Source organism: Netta rufina (assembly GCF_964035555.1).
Source record: "Netta rufina genome assembly, chromosome: 3".
In the NCBI taxonomy this organism is placed as follows: domain Eukaryota; kingdom Metazoa; phylum Chordata; class Aves; order Anseriformes; family Anatidae; genus Netta; species Netta rufina.
The window spans coordinates 76,315,354-76,342,076 of NC_140125.1; the positions used below are offsets into that span (position 1 = coordinate 76,315,354).

Below are 26,723 nucleotides of genomic sequence, written 5' to 3' on the forward strand. Positions count from 1 at the left end.
GAGTCAGTGTTTTCAGCAACTAGAAACTATTGTAGCTGTTATAAAATTGGTATAATTGTATACAATGGTAAAAGGGTACATTTAGAAACATGCTTAGTGTCTGAGCATCTTCAATCATGTTCTTTTGAATATTGAACTTGAATGTGCATGCTTTTGGATTCAGTGGTGAACCGAAGCCAGCTTAGTGCTCCTAATGCCTCATCCAGAGCACCACATGACATAAAGCACTTGTGTAGTGTAAATCACTTGCTGATAAGATTTCTTTCCAGAAATATCATCAGATTAACTTGATCCTGGCAGGCTTTCTTTGAGGTCTCTGCCACTCAAACTTTATAAAGGATCAGGTATTCAATCTGCATTTAGCATAAAAACAGCACGAAGTCATTGGCATAAAGAGCTTACTATGGTGTGCATTGGAAAATGTGAAAATGATATGGTCATTCCCACACCTGACCTGGTGCAAAAATGTGTTATCTGCTAGACCACAAATCTGATATAAATCTCTGTGGAGCATAGGTTTTATCCTGTTACTCTTTTGTGACTTTGCCAGTCTGTTCTAAGGAGGATGAAGAAAAAGAATTGACACAGGAAAACAGAAAAACACCTGGTGAAGTTAAGAAGATAAATGTGCTTGTACTGCAAGTGCAGTAGTTCTTCTGACTGGAGGGAAAAGTGAATATTGTTCTAGTTCCTGGGAAGAGTGACATCAAAAACATAATACATATATATATATATATTTTAGGAAGACAGCACTGTTGGTGTTTGATTTATTCATTTCTAGTTCTAGATTTTCTAGCAGCAGAGAAGAATAAAGAAGTAGGGGTATTGAGCCATTATTTGTGCCTGTATTTGTTGTTCAAACAATATTCCAAATTTTTGTTTCTATAGATTTATTAATTAAAACCAGCAATATTTCTCAATATCCTAGCTGTTCCTCTGCATTACAAAGCACACTAGGGCTTTGGTTCTGAAAACTAAAATATGGCAAGCTGCTAATGGAGTTTTATATTTCTGCTCCCAAGATATTTAAATGAAGTCTTGAGGGTAACCACAGTCCCTGGCTAGAATCATCCTTGCTATTAAAGCTGACCTGGACAGGACTTGCTTTCATGCCACACTTAAATTGTCCAGAGAAAAGAATCTCTGTGGGAGACATAGCACATTCTTCTTGCCTCTGACCAGCTTAGCAGAGTCACTGTGCCTTAGTCATTAGTAGGGAGAGAAGGAAACCAATACTTCCCAGTTCTGGAAAAGAAAACCGTTCAAGAAAAAATACTTACTAGATCCCACAGACTAATAATGAAAGGTCTGTTTGATCACCAACAACTTTTTCCTGACCTCATGAACTGGAAAAAGAAATTGTGTTCTCCTTGGGTAAGTCTTATAAATGAATTGTTTCAGGATTTCTCAGGATGAATGAAAACTTAAAAGGTGATTTGTTTGTTGTTTCTAAATATCTTTATTATTCATTTATTCAGAACTCTTCAGTTTGCTAATTATTTAACCTGAGCAGAAGCAATTAGTTGCCAGTGAAACATCAGCAGTTAACTTGTTCCCTCTGCAGAGTTAGCACCTGTGTTAAGCTATGGTTCCCAATCTCACCTGGACCTGCCTCAGTCTCTGTATAAATAAATCTAAGAAGCTGGTTTATAACAGTTGAATAGTATAAATGCTCCCCTTCCTAAAATAATAAATGTTATTTACAAACCTTTTTATATTAAATAGGTACTTTAAGGTACTTCTTGGATTTATGTAGTTTTAAGTTAGCAAAGCAGCTTTAGAAGCCCAAAACAGAGATGTGCTAAATATAAATTTGCTTGCTAAATATAAACTTGTTTCCTAATATAAATCTGGTCTGAATGTTTATGGTCAAATGTATGAAGTTCTTCAAAACTGGGTGTATAGTGGTGGTATTATACCAACTTTTAACAAGGTTAAAAATGAAAGAATACTGATGAGATCTGGGATCTAATTCTGATATGGGATCTGAATCTAAGAATATTTATATCCCTCTCTGTGCTGTGCCAGCTATGTTGTAACTGTAATTAAATTTTAAGGTATAGAGATTAACTTCTTAATAAATACGTAGATTAGAAGAGTTAGAAAAGGATAGGAGAAGAAAAGGAGCCAAAAAGCATGTGTCCAATTTAAGTAATTAAGCAATTTTTACATCTTTTTCCATTAACAACAGATAAGTATCTGCTAAAATATCGATACAGGCGATAATTTATTTTCTGACAAAACTAAAACCAAAAATGATACGTGATCATGTGCTATTTGGGGGGAATTATAGGAGTCAAAGAAAAATCTGTTGGGAAACTAGATAACTCCTTCAACACAGAAATATCACTCTGGTAGCTTACTTTAGAAGGAGGCTTGAACTGTCTTGCTGGTAAATTTGGAAACAGTGTGAAATCTTGTCACAGTAACTGGGGATACAGCATGAATCCTCTTTCCAGCATGAAAGCCAGTATATGTCATTAATGTGTATTTCAGAGGAAACTAACTCCCAAATGGCTGGAGGATAGTGGTCAGCTGACTGTGTAGAAAGCAAGAGAAACAAAAACCCAGGTGGTGAACACCAGCGCTGAAATCCTTTAAGTCTCCTATGCTTTTGCACTAACTATTCGTCTTATAGAGCAAAACCAAACAGGAAAGATCTCAGACCTGTTGGACTGCCAACTATTTAGTGGTCTCTGGGAGGCTGACAGTTGAACTGCGAGACCTGTGTGGTATGCAAGACTGCTGGAAAGGGTTGTTTCAAGAAGGGAGCTGGTGACAGCACTGCTGGAGCTCAGTCGCCTGTGTAGGTGCCAGGCAATCTCTTCCATAGGGCTTAAAAAGGGCAAGTGAAGTGATTCGACATCTAATAAGTTTATCCATGGAGGTCAGGTGAAGTACAAACTCCCTAATTACAGTGACCTCTCTACCCCTCACCAGGAGGGAAAAAAGCCTTGTAGAGTTTATGAAATTAGTTATGTTTCTTTTGTTTAAACCCTCTCCAGTTTTTAAAAGCACCCTGTTCTTCCACAGACCCTGCAAACCAATTTTGTGACAGAGTTGTGCTATTTATAAACTATAATCACAAAATCATTTCTCTGAGAAAAAGGTGCATTAGAAAAAGCTTCATTACCAGACTGTCCACTCAGAGGAAGTTGTTGTGGTGTTCATGGCCTTTCTTTGGGTTTGAGTTGCTGAAAGGAAGCTGGCTGTGAGCCTTCTCACCCCAAATTGCCACTGGATCAAATCTGTCGGTAAATATAAGCTCCAGCTGGATAAGGTAAATATCAGTGATCCAAAGAAAAAGAAAACATATGTGGCTTCCCCCTTCCAGAAACTGCTGACTTCTCATAACCTCCCTAAATACCTGGGAACTCCAGATCCTGGTGCTTCAGGTGAAAAGATGCAGCCAGAATGAAGGAGTACTGTGCTAGTCATGGTAGCTGAGACATCGCAGTCACTGGACAACAAGAGTCATATACTGTAGGTTTTATGTGCTGCAAAGTTAAGTTCAGCATTTCAAAACAGTTTTAAAAGCAGCTCTGTAAGAAAAAAGATCAATGCGGCATTTCACAGCACAATATGACCTCAACAATAGACCTTCAAGTCACAAAATAATGTGAAGGAGACAGAGCGATGTCGTTTGTGGAAAGAACCAAGGAAACTGTGACTTGTGTTCACTCTGGATTACTTAAAATCTCATTTCAGAACCTCCCGAATTTCTAAGCAGCTGCAAGGGCAGTGTAGCAACTGGGCAGGTATGAGCAGAGAAACAATGCAGCCATGAGGTGTGTATGCATGATTTTGGAGAACGGATTATAAGTCATGTCACACACCTGGGGATGAGCACCTGAAGGTTTCTATCATACAGGCAAATTGCTTGGCAAGTATGACCTTTCCCATGCTTGTGTTTGTCTCCTGTACATAGGGGGTGCTTGCACCCCAGCAACCCTCACATTGTCAGATACCAGGACATTTTCCCTTTTTCAGCCTGTACTTTGGAAACAGGAAGATACCATGGTGTCAGATGTTAGAAATCTTCCTGATGCTACATAAGATAGTTAGAGAAAATAAGGGATTTCCTAATTATTATTTTATTATTATTATTATTTGATGGACTTCTAACTGACAAACACAGCTGCAGGGTATCTTGCAAAGTACTGTCTTTTAGTCATCCTTTTTGTGTGGACCCAGTTCTTTGCTTCTTGCCATGAATATGATGATCTGGGACGATTAGTGCCTTTCTCCCATGTGATCATAAAGTACTTGAAGACAATGTAATAGGAGTCACTTTACTACAATACTGATTTGATAGGCTCTCGGAAATATTTCATCAATTCTGCTTTCTGCTCATTTTGGTGATCCCTCACCAGAAACCACACTCATTCAAGAGGTAGCTCTTTGTCCGTTCTTCCTCTCTTTCCCTGTCTTGGCCCTGTAGCTTCTTCTCTTCCTCATTTCTGACACAGAGTGTTCTTGTATTGAAAAAAGACTCCAAAAGCACCACAAACTTTTTTCCCTGTTTGAAACAGCTCTTCCTGTATGTACTGCATACAATGTAAAGTATTAAATACTTGCTAACAGGTTAGACTGGGTACCACTCACCCTATAGAGCACAGAGGAATAAGATGATGTGCACATCCCTTGGTCCTACAAGACTGTAAGTGCACCAGAGTAAATTTTCTTCAAGTACTTTTGGTGTGCTTAAAAAAAAAGTCAAATTAGATAAAAGCTTTACTTCTAACTTGACAGAACTCAGATAGCCATTATTTAAGAATTAGGACATATCAGTGGTCAACAGTAGAATGATTAATTTAACAAAACTACCTTGTTTTTCCTTAAAGTCTCCAAGCTATTAAGGGTTGTTTTTGACACTTAGCCACTAAATATGTTGCTCATATAGTTTTATCTGTTGAGTATGAAACATTAGAATTATTCATTATTTTCTAATTCTTTTTAATTCTTCTAATTCTTTCTAATTCTTCTGTAGTTTTATCAGGTCAGGCCAACAGCAAAACATGAAGATTCATAATACAAGTATAGGGAATTTAACATATTTGTGATCATTAAAGATGTCCCATTCTGCTACACTTTGTGAAACATTTGGTTTCTTGTAATAGATTATTCAGATTCTGAATCATATAATTGCAGTACTCCACATTATTAGTTGCCATTTGACTGCTTAAAAGTATGTATTACTTCAAGACTATCCTTGGTTAAAAGTTTGCCATGTATTGGATTTGGTAGGTGTTGATGATGAAGCATCTATAAAAATATATTCATTTTTCTAAAAAGACACTTTTGGCCTGAATCCTGTAAACATGTTAGTTTAGATAGATAGTTACAGTTGATTAGTCGGTACAACTGTAGTGAAACTTTTCACAAGTGTAGGGCTATGTCTTCAGGGGTCTGTACTGCATGTTCTTAGATGATGACAAGTACAAAACAGAAGGTTTGGGGAGCACTAGGGGGAGCTGTACTGTTTTTATTCTCACAAGCAAAGTGGAGTCCTCAAAGTAGAAATTGTCATGTAAGGCATCTTAAATTAATCAACTGTAGAAAAAATGGTGGGAAATGAGTACGTGATATTTCTTCAACACAGAAACAACAAAATTGATAATGTACTCTTCAGGTTCTCAAAGGCCTTTCTCTCTGAGGCCTCTAAGCCCTAATTAATCCTGATGTGATTTGGTATTTAAAAACTGTGTGTGTTTTAGGTTTAACCGTATTTAGTTAGGTGGAATGATTGTTATCTCAAGTACCTAATTAAACATACTTGGGCTGTAAAGAAAATAAATGGTATTTGATGATGTAAATACATTTTACTCAAAATCCTTCTGATTATAGTACCAAATGGAGGCAGAAGTTTGGTATTATACTAGTAGTGGATCTCCCTCAAAGATGGAAGTTGTTTTCTAAAGAGCAAAGTGTTTCCTGATGAACATCATTCATCTTTCACTGTAACTGCAGTATCAGTACTGTGATGGATGTGTAATGTTTCCCTGTGATCTGCTGCCACAGGAACATTTCTCTATGTGAACTCGGAAAGATTTTCATCATAAGTCAGGAGAAACTCTAAGGGAAATGCCAGCAGGAGACATTGAGAGGCTATATATATTTTTAGGCATATGTATGACATAGTCAATTAAGCAGATGAATAGTCTTTTCTATATAGCAACAATTACATCTGTCTTCTCTGGATACTAGAGACTCCAGGAAAGGGCTTTTGACCATCTAGTTCCAGCAAACAAAGATTACTTTTTGTGTTATATATAAACCTGTTATTTTGTGCCTATAAATTAATTTTGATGAAAATTGAACATACCCTGACACATCTCTGACACATCTTTTTTTTTTTTTTTTTTTTTTGTAAATGTGGAAGGAAATTTAATTATTGTTTGGGAAAGAGAGCTGTGGTTTAGAATCTGTCATAAATTTCAGGAGTAAAAATGAATTAAGATGAAAATGCTGCGTTGTAAATAAAACTGATGATCACAAGTAGTCTGAGAAGTTCAGAAAGCTGAAAAAATTTCCATGAAGAGAAATTGTACTAATGATAATGGAAAGACTACACATAACTTCAGAGGTCTGTGGGTCACTCAGGTGCAAAGCACCACCAGTAACAGGACAGCAGTCATGACAGTTGTCCCTTGGGATAGGAACTGAGCGTGTCCTGGGTAGCAATGTCTTATGGACAAATCTGGGCCCAATGTAGTGACATATAGGGATTTTTATCACTGCTAAATCTTAAACAGCATTAAAGATACAGTCATACATAGTCTCTTGGTCAATGCTTAAATGCAGCTGAACAGTTTTGATTCCTGGTTCCTCAGCAGCAAGATCATTTCTGTTTCTGATCCAGGTTCTGTAAACATGAATCATCAGAGAAACAACTGATTTGAAGGGCTGCTTTTTTTTCAGCCTTTTCTAAGATTAGTCCTTAATACTAAAGTATGTGGTATAGTTGTGGGGTTTGTTTTCTGAAGTAACTTGGACCATTATATAGCTGGGTTTGACTTTGATCATTTCTCCAGCTTTTTTTAAACAATCTTCTAAGGATGGAGGTGTGACTTACAAATGAATCTAGGACTTAATGCTGTGAAGAAGGAGTTTCAGTTGATTTTTAAAAACTGTAGTATTGAAGTAGTCTGTTCGAGATGAAGATTACAGCTGTTAATTTTTTATCCCATAGTCAGTAACAGAAGATTTTTTATGTGTGTAAAAATCTGCAGCTGTCCAGTTGCAGTACATCTTAACTTTTTTTGTTGTTTCATGTCTTCTTTTACATATTTCCTCTCAAGCTGAAGGGCTTTGCTTCATTGGAGTATCCTTAGCTGTTACAGGTAGTCTGACTAAATTCTTTTGCATCCTACTCAATTCTGAAATACTGTTAGTGGCAGGGAGTCTCAGTCACTCTCTCCTCTGTGAAACTTGCTCCCTCTGGTGGTTCAGCAGAGACAGTGCTTGGTGAAAACTCGCGGAGAAAAAAATTAATACAGGTTTATAATCACATCATAGTAATGAGGCTTTTTCATCACTCTTTACAAGATTTGTAAAATGATTATAAAATCTTATATTATATAATTTTGTTCCATCAATATTTTCGCAGAAACACTCATTATGTCATTCCAGTAAATACAAAGAGCAATGCTTATACCTTTCTATACAGTTCTGAATCCTTCTAGAAGTCAATCCGATCTCCACTATAAGTAATCCTTCCATACCAATATTATTGTATTTCCAACTCTTTTTCTTACAGAATAAAAGAAAAAAAGAACGTGTCATTCTCATTTTGGAAACTTTGTGTTAGAAACATAGCTTGTGGAGAGGGGGTTGTTAATTTTTTGTTTATTTGTTTGTTTGTTTGTTTTTATAGGTAATAGAAAGTTACTTGTATCTGTCAAGCTAGGAAGAAAAAAAAAAGGCATGTAAATGTGTTCTCCTTGTTGAAATTATTCCCAGAATATTTCCAGAGTACCTGTTTTGGGAATATAAATTATCCTTGGTTCTGGACTAGACTTATGTTTTAGTATACCAGACTGTGAAGAGGGAAGAGCTTTCTCCATACATCTGACTTGGAGTATTTCAAAGGTTTATTCCTACTCTCACTGAAACTGATATTAGAAATCCCTTTTAGAAGGATCAGGAACAGGCCATTCTGAACAGGTAGTGTGGATAGTAATGCTGGTGATGCAGAATACTTGAGAAAGCAGGAGCTTCACAGGTGCCTGGGAAAGTCAGACTGAATATAATGACAGAGATTAGAATAGAATAGATACAATAATCCATGTTACAAGCTTTCTTACAATGTGCCTCAGAATTGTCTGAAATTAGCAATTTTAGTAGCTTATTACATACTTTAAATGCTGTCTCATTGAGATCAGAAAGGTATCCTTACTGAAAACATTATTGTTGAATAATTAAGTTGAAATGTCTCTTTAGCTTTGTATTATTGCTGTAATTCATAACATGACTGCCAGAATACAAACAATTTCTGTAAAAACAAATTCCTGCTTCATTTATCAGTGTAAGACATGTTATGGTCCTTCAGTTTTCACCTACTATATAAGACCTTGATATTTCATATTACAACATTATTGGGGGATAAAAAAGTCTCTGTCATGGCAGAAGGCTTTGAATAAGCCAGTTTTCATTTCTGGTTATGAGCTGCAGTGATAAAGTTCTGCAGTATTAAAATTGAGATACAAGCTTACAACTCAAATAAGGTTGACTAGGGAACAAATGAGACACGTTGTGTAGACCTACTTTGTATGTACCAATTGAAATGTTTCTTGTGTGCCTAAGATTGTAAGTCACTCAGACAAGCTGCTTATTGTACTGTGGGGAAATACTGTAAACTCTTTGGTTTAGTTCTCTTCATAAGCTGGAGTGCTTTTCCCAGCCTGGGAGACCCGCAATCAAATCTGTATCCATTTTGTTTAGCTTAACTACATGGCACTTAAAGAAGCTGGAAATAAGAGTTTAAACTTCCCAGATGAGCACTGTGAAAGGTGTCTTTAGATCGGCATTTTACAAAGGGCATGTTCCTGGCCTTGCAAATGGCTTTAAAAGTTACTGCTTGTCAGGTGAGATGGAGTGACTGGTTGCATATGTGCTTGGTTAACCTGTCCCCACTGTGAAATAAAATGTTAGCCTAAACAAGGGAGGAAAGAAAGCAGGTGTGCAGGTACAAGTTCTCAGCTGCCAGATGGCAACTGCTTAAACTTACTAATTTGATCACTTGCAATCATCTGCAATACACCCTTAGAAATCAAAATGAGGGCAGGAGTAAGAACAAAATCAGGTTGTGTCTTTGGAGTGTATAAAACTTGAGTAGCTGATGCTCAGGCTCTGTCATCATATCTAAGAGAATAAAATCATTGAAGACCTTTATCCCATTGAAGTCAGTATTAATTTTGCTATGGGAATATGAACAAATCCTTAAAAGGCATGCTTCTACCAATCTATAAAATAACTTTTAATAGTACACAGCTATGTTCAAGCACCAGTGGATACACAGATTTCAAAGTGTATAGAAAGAGCCAGAAGTTACTCAGACAGCCTGCTGCATATTGGTTTTGTTTCTACACAGCAATTAGAATGATAGAATTACAGAATGGCTCAGGTTGGAAGGGACCTTAAAAACCATTTAGTTCCAATCCCCCTGCCATAGGCAGTGATGCCACCCACTAGATCAGGTTGCTCAGGGCCTAATCTAGCCTGGTCTTGAACGCCTCCAGTGATGGGGCATCCACAGCCTCTCTGGGCAACCTGTGCCAGTATCTTGCTACACTCTGAGTGAAGAATTTCCTCCTAACAGCTAATCTGAATCTCCCCTCTTTTAGGTTAAAACCATTCCCTCTTGGCCTGTCAGTATCTACCCAAATACAGTATCTACCTCTCCATCCTTTTTATAAGCCCCCTTTAAGTACTGAAAGGCCACAGTGAGGTCTCCTTGGAGCCTTCTCCAGGCTGATCAACTTTGTGGCCCTCCTCCAGACCTGCTCTAACATTTCCACATCTGTCTTGTGCTGGGGGCCCCAGAGCTGGATTCAGTACTCCAAGAGGGGCCTCACAAGGGCAGAGCAAAGGGGCATAATCCCCTCCCTCAACCTGCTGGCCACCCCTCTGTTGATGCAACCCAAGATGCAGTTGACCTTCTGGGCTGCAAGCATGCACTGCTGGCTCATGTCAAGCTTTTTGTCCACTAGAACTCATGAGTCATTCCCTGCAGAGCTGCTCTCAATGAGTAAAAATTCCAAGGAATTTTTTATTATATCCTTTCTGTATGTTTCCATTCATAACAGTGTCTGATGCTCTACTCATATTTTCTAACAATGCATTTCTGTAAATAAATGATCATATTCTATAAATGCAGTCACATTACCGATTTAATGAACAGCACTATAATCACTGAGAACACAACTTTGGCATCCAAATAACTACTGATATCAAGGCAACTCAAAGGTGACTAATTTTTCCAGTCATATTGCAATTAACCTAAATATTGACTGTTGTGCCAGTCCTGCCTGTACCAAATCTGTCCAAAGCAGTCTGTTCTTGAATCGATTTCATTTGTTCTCATTTATAGGATATTTTTTTTTCCTCTAGACTATTATGTACATGTATTTTTCTACTTGATTATCCTGTAGTTGCTACCAGTCTTACATGTTGCTCTGTTTTACTTCCTAGCACAGTTTTTATTGTCTGCTTAGTCAATCCTTGTCTATAAATTGGAGAGACATGGATTTGACAGATGGACCACTTGGTGGGCAAGGAATTGGCTGGATGGTTGCAGTCAACGGCTCAGTGTCCAAGTAGAGATCAAAAATGAATGGTGTTCCTTGGGAGTCAGTACTGGGACCAATGCTGTTTAAGATCTTTGTTGGTATGTTAGGTGTATGCCCATATTTTGCAAAAAAATAAAAATAAAAAATAGGGGTAATATCACAGATTACAGGCTAACAAGCAAACTGTACAATCACAATTTACACACCTAGCTTTGGCAATTGAGTACTTCATGCAACTGAAGAACCACAGAACTTACTCTATGATTTTTACAGAACCACAGAATCACAGAATGGTTGAGGTTGGAAGGGAGCTCTGGGGCTCATCGAAGCTTACTCCCCTGCTCAAGCAGGGACACCTACAGCTGTTTGCCCAGGACCATGCCAGGTAGCTTTGGAAGATCTCTAATGAGGAAGATCTCTAATAAGGAAGATCTCTAACTTATATTTGTGGCTTTCCAAAATGCTTATTCTATCTACTAGTCTGTCTCTGCTGAGCTGTCCTTCTCATGGCAGGGTGTTCTTGAATGACTTTCATATGTTCTTATGCAGGTATACTTAAATGCTTTCTATTACAGTAACTCTTTGCTGCCTATAGGGACTTGGAATTCCGTGCAGCAAGACTCATGTATGAAAATTACCTCTATTTACAACTAAACGTATTTTTGTCTTTTTTTTTTTTCTGTATTCCTTTTTCTGTTACTGGCAACAATACTTTTTAAATATTCTTTACATATGGAAAGGCCATAATTTGATACCAATGTATAGAAATTATATGAGCACATAAGATATGATAGTCATTTCTCTGAAGATTCTTAAAGATGTTATGTATACACAAACCTGACATTTTCCAATTTCATTAAGTTACTGATTCATTCTATCCACTAGCCCATAAACTTGTAGTTATAATGGTATAATGACATTTTCAATAGAAAATGTGCAAGTACATCTTATACTCACATATGTAATATGTGCACATATGGATTTTGTTATATAGCAGCCTTTACCAGTGAATGCACATAGGGGCAATTTCCTGAAAGATCTTAATGTAAGGATAGCTGGTGTAGTATTATTAGACGGAGTTATGTCTTTGATGCTCTAAGGGTTTCTGATGTCTGACAATTTCCACATTCATGAAGGCAAAAGAAAGATCTTATTTCTACTTCTATTTCTTTTTGCTTATCCTGAGTCTTTTTGCAGCAGGAAAAATCCTTTTAAAAAGCATTTGCAACATAGCCACTATTGCTGATACAATTTTTGTCCTGACAGGAGCTTTATAATGATAAAAATAGAGGGCTCAGTGTCCTGTGTCACTATAAACTGTTTTTTTTCCATGCTTAGTTCATATCTTCTGATAGAAAGTGGGTTATAAAGAAAGACCATATACCACATGATATTAACACAGGAATGTGACAGTAATGTTCAGATGTCAGTCTAAAAAATAAGGGAACAAGGATTAAAATGTTAAGTCTAATTATTGCAGAATGTATTTTTGGAGAGCTGTTTGCAAATTGTGCTATCCGTGTGTCTTTGCCTTCAGCGTGAATGGTAATTTAAAGCCAGAAGCTGAAACAGTACTCTTTACATGTCTGTTTTCTTGGGACTTAATAATCAGTCCTGCCCTTTGGAAAATAATAGAGCTGCTTTTGTGGGATCTGGTTTCTTTCACAAATATTCAGGAGAGAGTTTTATTATTGTATGGAAGCTGCATCTACAAACACATCGGACATACTGTGTGTATAAATACAAATTGTTCCTACAGTCTTTCCCTTCCATAAATCCTTGGTCATGTTGGCTAAGCCCCACGTACATGAGATGTGAGAAGCAGAACTGTCTTCCTTGCAGCCTAGTGAGGATTGGTTTGATAACCAGACTTTTGCCTTCTGTTTGTTTGTTTGTTTTTGTTTGTTTGTTTGTTTGTTTGTTTTGTCATCAAGGAAGTGTTTTGCTGAGTGTGTAGCAGGAGGGGAAGCAAAGTGGAGCAGGGCAGTTGGTGGAAGCCCACTGAACACTCCCCCTTGCTCTGCACCCCATTACCCAGGAGCACAGCAGGAGGTTGCCCAGGAGGAGCCACTGCTGTAACAACTGGTATGGGGTTTTAGCCACCTGCTCTACGATGGGACAGAGTATAAGACACATCCTCTGTCCTCTTCTGTTACCCCTGCTGCATGGAGCACTGAGGTATCAGTGTTATTCCTGGCTGCTGCCTGAGGATGTGAGCAGGGAAAAGGTTCCTTCTCATCAACACAAGGAAATGCAGAAAGGAGCCCTGAGCTATAAAGTATCGTCACTGTGCAAAGACCATCCTGAGATCAGCCAGCTGTTGTTTGTTGATCAGGGGCACCATGCATTTCTCAGCACTACTATAGCTCTGATATTAATACCCATATTTTCAAAACATGTACATTAGTCCTCATCTTTTGTGACTGGCGTTTTCAAATGTAAGCAGTTTGGGATCGTTGGCTTGCAAGAAAGAATAATTTCCAGCAATAAAATAGATGTATTGTATGCTGTCATAGTGGATGATCCACAAGCAGATTAGTTACCGAAATGAGTAAAGACATGTTTTTTCACGTATTATGTTCCATAAAAAGATGTATGACTTCAAGAGACCTGAAAGATTGACCTGAAAGTTTGCATTAACAGAAACATCGACAGCATTTCAGCACTACTGTAAGAGATATTCTGTAGCAACTTAAATATTTTTATCAAGACTATAAATTGCCTTAAATTTCCAGAATTTCCTGCTACTGGCTAAAAACATCCATACAAAAATGACCTCGGAAATCCAAGAGTTCTCACTTGATAGAGCCTGTAGACCTCAAATGACCTGAAATGGCAAAGAGGTCTGTCCAGATATGTACAATCTAACCAGCATATATTACCATCCACTGGTGCAAGAGATCGCTTTTAAAACCAGAGCACGCTTGGACAGTCATCCAAATGTATCTTTCAATAAGTTTGCATTTCACTGCCTAATTACAAATGTAGCTGCATTAATGTGCGAGTTTCTTCATGCTTGCATGTTGGATTGCTATCAAGATGAATTACCCATGCTAGCATCCCTGTAACTCTTTCATAAAAACAAAATTTGAATAAAAGTTGAGGTATTTCTTACAAGAAAATGGCCATGTAACTGGCTGTGAGAGTGAACAATTTTGCATTAACAATTAATTTCTGACCAGAATAAGAAAAAAGGAGAGGTTAAACATAGCAGGTGTCTTTATTCATACATTGATGTGGCACATGAGAGTAATGACATGTTCATGTCATTACTTTTTCTGCCAGATCTAGGTTGTAATTTTGGACTGAGTTGGGTGAGCTTGAAATACAGAGCCAGACACTAATTCCAGGTTTGATGATTAGGACACCCATAAGCAGAGACGTATTGTAAAGTTCATGTCCCTGTTGCTATATGAAGTGGAGAGGGTCAGATAACTGAGATTAAAGCACAAAAACAAAATCACGTCAGCACCAGGATTCAGTGGACTGGAACCGTGTTCCAGCAAGGCAGAGACAGTGCTTCTGCCTGGCTTGCAAAACACGCTTGTGCGCACTAAGCGACTGCTAGTCTGCGTGCACGTGTGTTTCCCCCTTACTTCTTTTTCTTTTTTTGAGGGCTTCTGTATCATCCTGATGTGGAATGGGGAAAAATCTGGAATGGTAGAGAAACTCAGGAGTTAAAAAAGTATCTTGAACAATTCTGTTTACAGAAACTCCTCTCTTCCTCATGCTCACTCCTGGAATTAATTTGGGCTAGCCACTGTTCACTTGGGATCTATTTTACATTAAGTGATATTTACAAGTTTACTTTTCATCTGTTTGCCTTTGTTTGGATAATGTTAATACAGATGAAGATTCAAGCCAGGAGAGAAAAGAATGCAGGAGAATAAATAGAGCACATGGAAGATTTTTCTTCATAATTTTAAATACCGATTTCCCTGGGCTCTAACCTCCAAAATGCTTGTAGACAGGCTGACCAGCAAAGACCTTTTCAACAGTGCTTTAGGTATAATTTAAAAAAAAATTCTTCTTTTCCATCCTCCTCAAGAGGGATGGACTCAACAGAAATTTATGGGATGAACTTTGCATCCCAGTTAGTCAATTTGGTTTTGCAATATTTTTTAACATACTTTACGAGACCTTACCTCTTGTTGAATTTGTAGAAAGCAAGGTCTGTTTTTTTTTGTTGTTGTTGTTATTTGTTTGTTTGTTTTTTTTTTTGTTCTCTCTCTTCTCTCAATCATATAACACTATAAGAATAAACAGGATTTATGCTCAAAAGAAGGACATTTGAAGTTCAGTTTTCTTCTCTCCTGTGGCAGGATAGGTGACACAAATGGGAGAGGGATGGTCTGCAATGGAAGTAACCTGAAGTCATCAGTTTGTGTCTCTCTCTCTTGTTTGATAAATTCACCAGTGTGGACCCCTAGCTTGTATATTGTTTGTTTGGTGAAAACTGTGCAAGAAGTCAAAAGCTGTATTGCTGCTCCTTGTTAAGTTCATTCTCCTTACAGCATAAATACAAATTTTGTTTCTGACATAATCATAGGCATCATTATCTGTAGGTGAGATGGATAAATATGAACACTAGCACCATTCATTAAAGCAATGGGGGTGCAGATTCATATGTAATATGTAAGAAAAATTTTAAGAAATATTGAAGAAACTACAGAGGATAGCTTATGCTTGCCTCACCGCTAACAATGGGATGGGTTCAGAACTCTCCTTCTAACAGGTAAATTGTCCAGCCTCTTTGTAAAGGCTTGCACTTTAATGAAGATCATAAACCTCCTAGGAAGCTTTCCTAGTGCGTCAATACCCTTAAAATTAGAAACTTTCTTATTTCTAATCTAATCTTTTTTACATAGCCATAAGCTTACAGCTTTCTGACTCATTGACTTTGGTCTCAGGGGACAGATTATCCCTTCCCTTCCCTTCCCTTCCCTTCCCTTCCCTTCCCTTCCCTTCCCTTCCCTTCCCTTTCCTTCCCTTCCCTTCCCTTCCCTTCCCCTTCCCTTCCCTTCCCTTCCCTTCCCTTCCCTTCCCTTCCCTTTCCCTTCCCTTCCCTTTCCCTTCCCTTCCCTTCCCTTCCTCCCTTCCCTTCCTTCCCTTCCCTTCCCTTCCCTTCCCTTCCCTTCCCTTCCCTTCCCTTCCCTTCCCTTCCTTCCTTTTTCTTTTCTTTTCTTTTCTTTCTTTTCTTTTCTTTTCTTTTCTTTTCTTTTCTTTTCTTTTCTTTTCTTTTCTTTTCTTTTCTTTTCTTTTCTTTTCTTTTCTTTTCTTTTCTCTTCTCTTCTCTTCTCTTCTCTTCTCTTCTCTTCTCTTCTCTTCTCTTCTCTTCTCTTCTCTTCTCTTCTCTTCTCTTCTCTTCTCTTCTCTTCTCTTCTCTTCTCTTCTCTTCTCTTCTCTTCTCTTCTCTTCTCTTCTCTTCTCTTCTCTTCTCTTCTCTTCTCTTTTCTTTTCTTTTCTTTTCTTTTCTTTTCTTTTCTTTTCTTTTCTTTTCTTTTTTCTTTTCTTTTCTTTTTCTTCCCCCAAGCAGCTTTTTACATGCTTGAAGGCTGGTATTATTTCTCACTCAGCTTTATCTTTAAGCTGTCAAATCATCCTGTCTTTTCCATTGAGCCTCCACACCCACACCTCTGATGGTTGCTCTTTGCAGATCATTGCCATTTGGCGATGTTCTCCTCTCGACATCCATGTTTTGATCATTCTTGATAGCAGAGAGGCTGCAGTGGCTCCCGGTGAGGGTACTGCTCCCTGCCTAGCAAAAGTAACCCCACCAGTAGCCCTTCGTCACCGCTGTCCCTTCGGCCCTGCAGGGCTCGGGGCCTGGTGGGGGCCATCGGCTCGTTGTCCTCTGGCTTCGCTGGTGGACATGGGCCCCAGTCACTAGATGGCACCAGCTGCACGCTGGACCGGAGAAATAACACCAACAGGACGAGTTACCACTCGGGGAAGTTGGTCTCTTTTGCTAGAAACATATGGATGAACTATTTGTATAACAAACATGTATGCATGTAGGTAGGTTTTATTTCAGAAGCTGTGCAGGCTTCTTAGAGATAAATAAATCTCTTTTTACCACTTCTCACTGCGGTGTCTATGTATAACATGACATAACATAACATTAACAATTTAAGCTCTCTAGGTCTCCTCCTAGTAGCCTTTCTTTGTACAGCTTCTTGTTAATATTTCTTTACTATGCGAGAACTGGAAATAATGTTTTGAAGTCCCACCTAAGGACTGTTTTTATGAAGCACTGTAGGCCAAATGCATGAACCATGCCAAATGCATGAACCATACTTGGTATATTCATGATTTGAGGGGAGAACTGTATTAATAGTATAGATAGTGGAGAAAAAAAAAAAAAAAAGAAGAAAGAAAAAAAAAAAAAACAGGCAATAAGAGTTTAATTATATGGAACAAAAGGTCTTGGTAACCTTAACAGAAGAGGGTTGTACATCACCTACAGTAGAAGGTGTTATTGAAATTTGCAAGTTAGAGAAATCATAAGATCACAGCACAGAAGATGAGTAACAAATTTTTTTTGGTATATAGGTTAATATTATAGATGAGAGGTGAGTGACCTGTTACAGTCTTCCTTATAGTCAGACTCTTCTATATTGCCTTTTAATTTCTCATATGGTTAAAAATGCCTCCTTTTAGATTTACTTCTTCCCCAAACCCAACTGTTTTGGTACTTGTTGCTTACAGGTTTCTGTTGCCCATCTGGTTGTTGCTGAAGTGTAGATGTGACATCTATACAGAAATGTTAGGTAACCAGCAGAATTTGAGTCTACATATAGCTCTTGGTCTGTCTGGACCCATTTGAAAAGTTTGCAATTATAGACTTTGAGATTGAAAGTAGTACCATTTCTTATTGTTAGTGTGAAGTTTCCTGGGAGACAAGAAAATATTATCTCCAGTTTTCAGAAAAATATGACTTTTTTTCAACATGTGGACATATATGTATGTGTGTGTGTGCAGTGTGCATACAGTATGTATGCGTATGTATGTAGATATACATATATGAGCTATGTGGTACTGCTGCTTCCAATAAAAATATTTATGAGAAATTCAACTCCATTCTTACTATGATAAGTGCCTGATGTATCTGTTGCATTCAAAGCTTCAAAAAGTGTTTGAGTTTCTCTCTGGAGCTATTTTCGTTTGAGATCTACAGAAAAGGTGATACGATAACCTGTAACATCTTCTTGGTGGAGCTGGACAGCTGAGTAGGACTTTTAGTTTGTTTAAGTTTGTCAGCGACCTGTACTTTCATTATAAAATATCTATAGTCTGTACTTTATTTCTTCATTATGCACTTCATTTCAATATCAATTGTAGCAGCATGTTTCAGCCAAGCCAATGGACTCAAGTAAGCCCCATCAGCTGTATAAATGAAAATATATTCTGATATTTGACTTCTCATCAAATTAGGTGCTAGCATTTCTTTTTGACCACAGCAACATCCTATACAGATCCCACTTACCACCTTGTATCTTCCACTATTTGGTTGAATAAAACCATTTCCTCCTTCTGTCCTAAATTGTTTTGCGTATTTTCATGATGTGTTTACCAGGGAATGTATTTTAAAGTTGTGCGAGTTGACCCTAGGTATAGTCTAACAGACATAAAGTATGCAAAGTTTGTTGGAAAAAATGTATTTGGTGTAAATAGTTACTGTGTATTTTGTATAAATCTACAAAAATAATCTTAATCATATTGCAATGGGAAAGAGCAATTTTATATAACAAATGAATGCATAAGGATCAGTAGCTTCATCATCTCGACTAAGCAGCATAGGCTAAGATGGGGATTTCTGGAATATTTAAGATAATTTCCCACTGGTAGGTTGTCTCACGAGAAATATTAACACTATGGCAATATTTCTATAGCAAATGACCCATATAAAGCTTTAATAGGAGAAAAAGGTGGATTTTGTTGCTTTGCATAATAACTGTATGACCTGTCTTGTACTTTCAAGAATAGGTAACCAATAAGAAGGCATTCTGAACCATGGAACAAAATCAGATTTTTCTACCTGTAGAATACTCACTTTTGTAGACATTCACACATTGCTGTAGGGATTATGGTATCATGGAGAATCAGATAGATTTTACCGAATATGCTTCTCCAACAAAGGGTAGTTGCCTTTGCATGGATTTAGTACTTACTCAGTGGGCTGCAAGAGTGTTATTAAACAAGAATTGTTATCAAATGCATTTATCTCATACTGTTTGATAAATCTAATCTGTTATATTGCAAACTAGCATGGCAATGTAAAGGAAGTGAATTATTTTAAGAAAGAGATAATTTCCTCTCAAATTTTACAAGGGATCCTGTTCTGTCTCCAAGGTAGATCCTTCCTGCTTTGTATTATACTGTGGAAACACTAATGTGTTGGTGTAAATATTAACATATAACCAGAAGGAAAAGAAAAAACAACCAAAGAAATGCATACAAAACCATGGAAGGTCATTCAAACTGTATATATAGTCACCTGTCAAACAATAACATGCATTAGTGTTCCTCATGAAGTCAGGCTACAAATTCTGCCACATTGCCACATACCATGTAATTCTGATGACTTTTTTAATTTGTACTGTTAGTACAAAAAAAAAAAAAAAAAAAAAAAAAAAGTGAAGTGTTGTTATGTGTTACTACAGGAAGGGATCTGCAACTATGGGATGAGACAGGAAATTTACTCTGCAAGCAAGACAAGGACTGCAGGCTGTGGCTAAGCCTGGCAATAGGCGAGCAAAGTAAAAGTGGTCTGGGCGAATCTCAGCCATTTGAAAACTCTAATAAGAATTGATAATATAGGAAAATAGTCTGGCTTTCTCTCCCAGTGTCTATGGACCTCAACAAGAGACAAGAATTTGACTGTGGTATTGCACTCCTAAGAGGCTTGGCCGTTCTGTAGCAAGGTCACTGAATCCTGCTAACTGGGGTAGCTACAGTGGCAATGGAGCCTGCCCACTGCTATCAGCTCACAACAGCCCTTTCTTCTCATGTGGCCCGTTGCCAGCAAGTCATGCAGCTTAGCTGGGTGATGGATGTACTTGGGAGATGAGGAGGCAGGACTAGCAAGAGGGTGAAGATTAGAGGCAGATTGAGTGGGGTTGCTATCTTCTTTGAGCCAGGAAATGGTAGTTTTTAAGCATGCTTAAGAGGCTTCAGGAAAAACATAGCATATTTTCAAGAAAAGATCCGGTCTCACCTTTAATCTGACTTTGACTACAGCAAGCCCTGAAAGCTGCAGCTTTGCTGTTTGGTGCTGGCTGTTGTAGATCTTCGATCTGTGGTGAACCACGGATAGTAGACTGGGGGGAGGGAGGCTGTTCAGTTAAGAGATGACAGAGAAGCAACAACATCTAATCTTGAAACTCTGTCTTCTATTTAAATATAGCTAAGGGTCATGTGCTGTTTCTGGCAGCCTTTGACATGGGAATCTCACCTCAGAAACATGAGAATGGGAAGGAACATAGTGGTGCCTTCCCCAATATATCAGCCAAGGAGTAACAACAGCTTCTCTTGGCTTCCTTAGGAGAATTTCTAGTCATTCAGCCTCCTTTTAGTTTGAAACCTATCTTTAGCTCCCGAAGGATTTTAATTTTTGCAGTAAGTTTCTCATAGGCCACAGGAGTAGAAAATGAGTAGAAGAGGAAGTGGCCCATGAAATGTTTGAAGAGATGGTGTTTTGTGTGAGTTCTACTGAAGTGTTTTGCTCACTATATTAAATATTTATATAGCCCTGCAGTCACTATTAATCCAAGTAGTCATGTTTTCCCTAGCCCACCATGAATTCTTACCTTATAGTCACCCCCTTGAAATTAATCAAGGTGAACATATGGAGTTGTCACCACTGGAAAATAGTTTATTATTCTAGCAAACAAAATATTTTAGTAATTCTATTTCTGTCTGACCAAAGCTGGATGTTGCTAAAAATATTTGGAAGGTTGATATTACATGACCTGTAAACATTTGCTTTTGCAACTACACAGGTAAAAGAAAATCAATAATCAGACTATTTCCTCTGGTAATATGTGATTTCTACAAAACTGAAGTGTTAGATGCAAAGAGTTTATTTTGTGATCATAAATAACCTTACTTTTCTGAGAACATCAGAGGAAGAGTTTTCTGTTTAATTTGATATGGCATACTGATGCATGTTCTTTGGGAAAGCATTATTAATGTGCTACAATTTGTCCTTTTAGTACTAGTCTATTTTTCATTTCCTAGCTCCTCTCTTCTGTCTGATTTCTGTCATTTTTTTCCCTTCTCTTTCCCTTTCCTTACCACTTGTACATCCAAGAGTGGTTTGAAAGATACTCTCTTCTGTAAGCAGCCATTCATATATCCAGGCATACAAGTTAATTCTTAGCTTTGACAAGCATGGCTTCATCCTACTCCAAGTTCAGTCTTGTGATGGGCAGCAACCCACCTCGATATGATTCCAAATTCCTGGTCTCTGATGGCCAACCCAGACATACTCCTTTTTTTCTTCTCTATCTTCATTGAAACACTACTTTCCTCTTTTTCTCACTTGAGTTTAGTATCATAATACTAGTATCTCCATTGACTCCAAATTCAGTACCCTCTTTTCACCTCTGCTCCTAGTTAACTAAGAGGTGTAAATAGCTAGTATTTTTCCTATCTGAACTGGACCAGGTTGCTTTAACTCTTTGGCCTGTTAAGGAACTGCAGTCTTAGGTAAGGAATTGAGACAATTGTACGGCACAATAAAGTACAGATTATTTTACATCTGTCACATTTCTTTTTTGCTCTTATGATACTTCCCTCCTATCTTCCAGGACTCACATCCTTTTATTCTGTTTTTAAACATCCCTGTCTTCTGGGGGAAAGAGAGGGATGATTGATCTCTTCCTGTTGCTCCCTGTTCTTGCAATCTGCCTGAGCCCAGGATTCCAGAATATAACTGCATTTTACCCCATTATCCCAACTTTACACTTTTCTCTGCTTTCTTATCTTGGTTTATGCTAACATTTCCTTCCCTCTGTCTCTCTTTTCATTTCTGCTGCTCCTCCTACTTCATCTTAAGTGAAAGGAAGAGAAGAGGACTTGTCTAATGTTATTTTAACCATCATCTCTTTTCTCCTCTACCTGCTTACATTAGTTGAAATGTAAATTCTCTTGCAGGTTCTTCTGTAATGAGGGTTGTTTTCTTGTGTATCTGCTGAACCTCATGTTAGTTGTTGGAAATGTTTATTTAGAGAAGAAAAAAAGCCAACAGCAATAGTCAAAGAAGTGTATTTCTGCTCACTCTAAAAACACTGGAAAAACAATATACAACATAGTGGAAAGCAGTATACAGTAAATATAGTTGTCTGCATCATCATTTATTGAAGATTTTATTTCAACTCCACTCTGTTTATCAAATAAACAACTGTTACGTACAAGGCTACATTCAGACTATAGTTAGGAAAGAGGTGTAAGTTGGTACTCACGTCAGAGTTGCAGAGAATCTGACTATGGATATTGATAGCTAAGCTATCAAATTGCCCTTGAATTTAAAAGAGAAAAAAGTCACATTCCCAAATACTACTTACATTGTAAGAGAAGGTTAGTTATAAAAGCCACTAAATACAAGCTACAAATTGGCAGCTGAAAGTTTATTTTTCTTGGCTGAATTCTAGGGATTTTTTCAGCCTCATACCTCTCTGCTTAGCTAAATCATATAAATAGTGGTTGAATTCTTTTATATTCAATCAAATAGCTGCCCCTTAGAAGCAGTGACAATCGCCCAAAACACACTGTGCTTCTGTGTTTTAGTTCTGGAATGAAACTTTGCCAGAAATGTACTTCTTAAACATTTGTCTCTTTTATAAACCAAATAACAGTTAAGAGATGAAAACTGCATTGTCCCAGACATGGAGCCCAAAGGAGTCAAGAGCCAGTGGGGTGTAAACTGACCCTGCCAAAGAGAAGTGCTGTAATAAAGAGCACAAGTGAAATCAAAAACTGTGTTTCCCCAAATAGATGTACTATATTGGAACATCAAACTGTAGGCTTCAGTAATGTAATTTTATGACTGTATTAGAGAAAGGCAGTTGAATTAAAGAGTGCATTAATTGTCTGTGCTGTGCTGGAGGACTTCTGCTTGTCCCTGCAACAACTGCACAAGCTCTTTCTGAGTTTGGTCTGGGGGTTGCATTTCCAGCTGTATACAATTCCTGTCACGCTTATTATCGCAGCTGTATTACACACAGTTAAGCTATATGGCAAGAAGGTGCAAAGAACATCTTGATCAATCAACAGTGTCAGATTAGACAAGAAAAACAAACCTCAAACTAGACACTAAAAGATCTTATGGTACTATACATAGAGGAAGTTATATTACTTTGAAAACATGACATGAAGTAGATCTGATAAGAGGCTCTGAAGCAATTTCTGGCAGTGTTTTAACATGTGGCAGTTCTAGACAACTTTAATTGTTTATATTTCTGTCTCCTGCTTAAAAGTGAAATATATTTTCTGAAAATATATTTAATGGACTGCAAAGACAATTAGTATTTTTGAAAGCATATTTGGAAGATGATTATAAATCTCTGCAGAGGTTAATTGCTAATTTGTTATCCTAGGCTGTATTTCAGAGAATTCACATAGACTTAAAGTTGTTTAACAACAAGATTGGAAATTGAAAAACTGCATTTGTTCCATGGCAACACAGAGCAGACATCTATAAATTACAAAGTAGTACATAAAATGCATAGGCATTTTCTTCCTGCTCCACATCATTAGATTAAGTTTTATTTAAAAAGCCCAGTCAGATGAATATATTGATTGTGATGTTGATTATAACGGTCTTCTTGATTCCATTTTTGTTATGGTGGTTTTTTTTGTTTTATTTTGTTTTCTACAGTTGGAGAAAGTGTTTATACAGCCAAAGAGCCAGAGATTACTTTGGTATATGTACCATATCTGAAAATTATATAGAAACACTTGAGGTAAAAGCTGGGACATTTGTTTTGTTATTGTTGTTTTGCTCTCACTGATTTGTGAGCAGGTATTAATACATGTCAATATCCATATAACTACATAGTAAGTGGTATTCATAAAATAGATAAAAAGAAAGATTTTGTTTTAGACACTTTGCAGATAGCAAGTGGTCAATTGTAGATCTGGTGGTCACCGTAAATCCCTTGTTTTGATACGGTGAATTTGAGGGCCACCAAAGCTTCTCTAAAAGGTGCTCATAGTTCCATTTTTAAAGAGTATTTTGAAACTTGGATGGTCTACAAGAATTACTGCAGGCTAGAGACATGACTTATTTCTTAAGAATGGCGCTTGTCTGAAGAATTACTTTTCTGCTTTTCAGAATGAGAGTTGTATGTTTGTATGCACAAAACCACACTCATTAGCACTAACTTACTTTCTCTTCTCCTGTGTTGGCTCCAGTAAAATTACTTCTTTTTTGATTGCTTACTAACTTTTTGTTCAGTAGAGTTTTCTTATTAATTTTATGGTTTGATTATGCCTTATAAAAAATAAAGTACAACGTATGGCATAGTGGTAGCATTTCCTTAGGAAAAAATGCTTCATTTCTCACTGTCAAATCATTCCATTTGACTGTGGGGGCTTAACATGATGCTCTTTCTCTATCGTGCTTAAACGTTCACAATTATTTTTGGCAACAAGGTGCCTGTGGCTCTGTTGTCCTCCTCCTCAACGACAGCTCTTGGTGTCAGATAATGAGCAAGATTTTCAGCTTTTATTCCATCTGGATTTCAGTAAAATCTTGCAAGCTTTGGTGCAAGATTGTAAGTCTATACTCAACCAAACTGTATTCACCAGACTCAATAGTATTTAAGGAATTAAGTTAAATCTATTTTCCTGACCCAAGTCGACCTAATTACAGTACAGTGTGCTTTAATGAGGGTTCTTCCAAAGTATCTCTGTCTCATACAGCAAAGAGCCAGAAGCAAACTTCAAATGCCCATGTCAAGAACTGATTCATTGTCTGCCTGCAATTAACAATTGGGCTTAAGGATCTAGATAGAAAACTAGAATAAGACTCTCTTTCACCTCATTTGTTGAATCCAAAGTTGTTGACCTTTTACACTTCAGATGTAACAAAAAAAAAAAAAAATCACAGATTTATCAGGCAGCAGATACTTCACAGAGCATGGAGAAAGAACATAGTGTTCTTTAAATTTACTCAAAGTCTGTAAATTAGATACACATCAAAGAAGAGTCCACTCAGAGTGGGAGGCGTTTGATAAGGAAAAAAACAACAAAGTGTGTCCAGCAGTAAAGTTCATATCTTTTTCACATTAGGGGAACAATAATGATGGATAACTACATATATAAATGAATGTTAACATCTTTCTTCAAATGTTTGAGCCTGTGAGAGCCAAAGTCAAACCTACTTAGTGTGTGTCCCCATTCATTCTTGTGCATATTCCACACAAAAAAAAAGAGAGAAAGAATAAAAATTGTCATTACATAGCACATTAAATACAATTGCTAATGATAATTCTGGGGAAAAAAAAAATGCATTTTCTGCTACTAAAAACTATATTGCTCACCCCAAACAGTATTCACATTCCAGGAAAGAGGGGCAAGAAACACCACAGGAAACTTTCCTTGGTAAATCTGCTTTGTTTAATAAAAAATGAAATGAAATGAAATGAAATGAAATGAAATGAAATGAAATGAAATAATAAAATAAAATAAAATAAAATAAAATAAAATAAAATAAAATAAAATAAAATAAAATAAAATAAAATAAAATAAAATAAAATATTTGTTCTTGGCTAGCTGTCAAGATAAATGTCATGGCATCCCGTAATGCTAGGTGCAGGCATGCTTATATCCCCCAGTAAAGTCTGTTACACGTCCTGACGTAAATACTATGAAAAACTGAAAAAGTGACCTGGTTAGAAGTTGATAGATTTTGGTTGAGGGATTTTCCTCTTATTTAGCAGTCTACTCGGCAACTTTTGGAAGGGAATCTGTCAAGTCACAGTACAGAATAAGACATTTTTACCTCCTGTCTAGCTGTAGGGATAACAGCCAATTTAAAACTTCTTCTGGGAGACATTTTTCCTGCTATCTTTAGATGTTTGAATGTGTAACTCATGAAATAGTATTACATTTAAAACTTGGTATATTTCTTTCAGTCTCTCTTTGATACTACTGTTTCAACCATACGTGTTCTCTCTTTCATTAAATAGTTTAAGTTCAAGTGGTTTAAATCTTATTTTTTCAAACTTGAGAATAGCATTACTCACATACCAGAAGGCTAAGTAATGTCTGGGATTTATTAAATCATTCAGCAAAGTTGACCACAGACAGTTGCATATAGAACAAATGCTAGAAAAAAAAAATAATCTTGTGTTGGTGATGTTTATTACACTATAGCACATGCAGACTGAAAGCCACACACTTGGTATCATTTCTATCTATATAATTACTATGTTTCTTTTTAGACCTTTAACTAGCTTGACATTTTTGGTTACAGAAAGTTTGAGCACAGAGGAAATACGTAGTCTTAAGTCGTAGGAATGATGCAAAAAAAAAGGTAACTTTAATGTTAATTTGACAACTAACTTGGTACATCTTTATTTGACATGATATTAATGAATGTATTTGCAAAATTCTGTTTCTGCTATGTTTAGCAAAAAGAGCGTTACTGATGTTGGAAAATGTATCATTTTTTTTTCTTTGCATCTGTTCCTAGTATTCCACATACCTGTGACTTTTGCCAGCTTGTTTTATCAGCCTTTCACAGAAAAAATGCTAGTTGTGAAAACTGCAAGAATATTAACATGAATGTTATTCATCAGACAATGCTAAAATAAAGCATAAGAAACTGAACAGATGTTCTTGGGGATTTTGTATCCCTACAATTTTCTGAACAAACATTAAACTAATTTTAAAATCACAAACTTGCTATCCAAAATTTGAGCAAAG

General features: G+C 37.1%; 1 protein-coding gene across 1 annotated transcript in view; it reads left to right on the plus strand.

Moving 5' to 3' along the window:
• Positions 1–26,723, plus strand: part of LOC311207792 (dermatan-sulfate epimerase) — a gene marked incomplete at its 5' end in the record, with an annotated part of 196,788 nt that overhangs the window by 72,250 nt on the left and 97,815 nt on the right. The window lies entirely within an intron of this gene.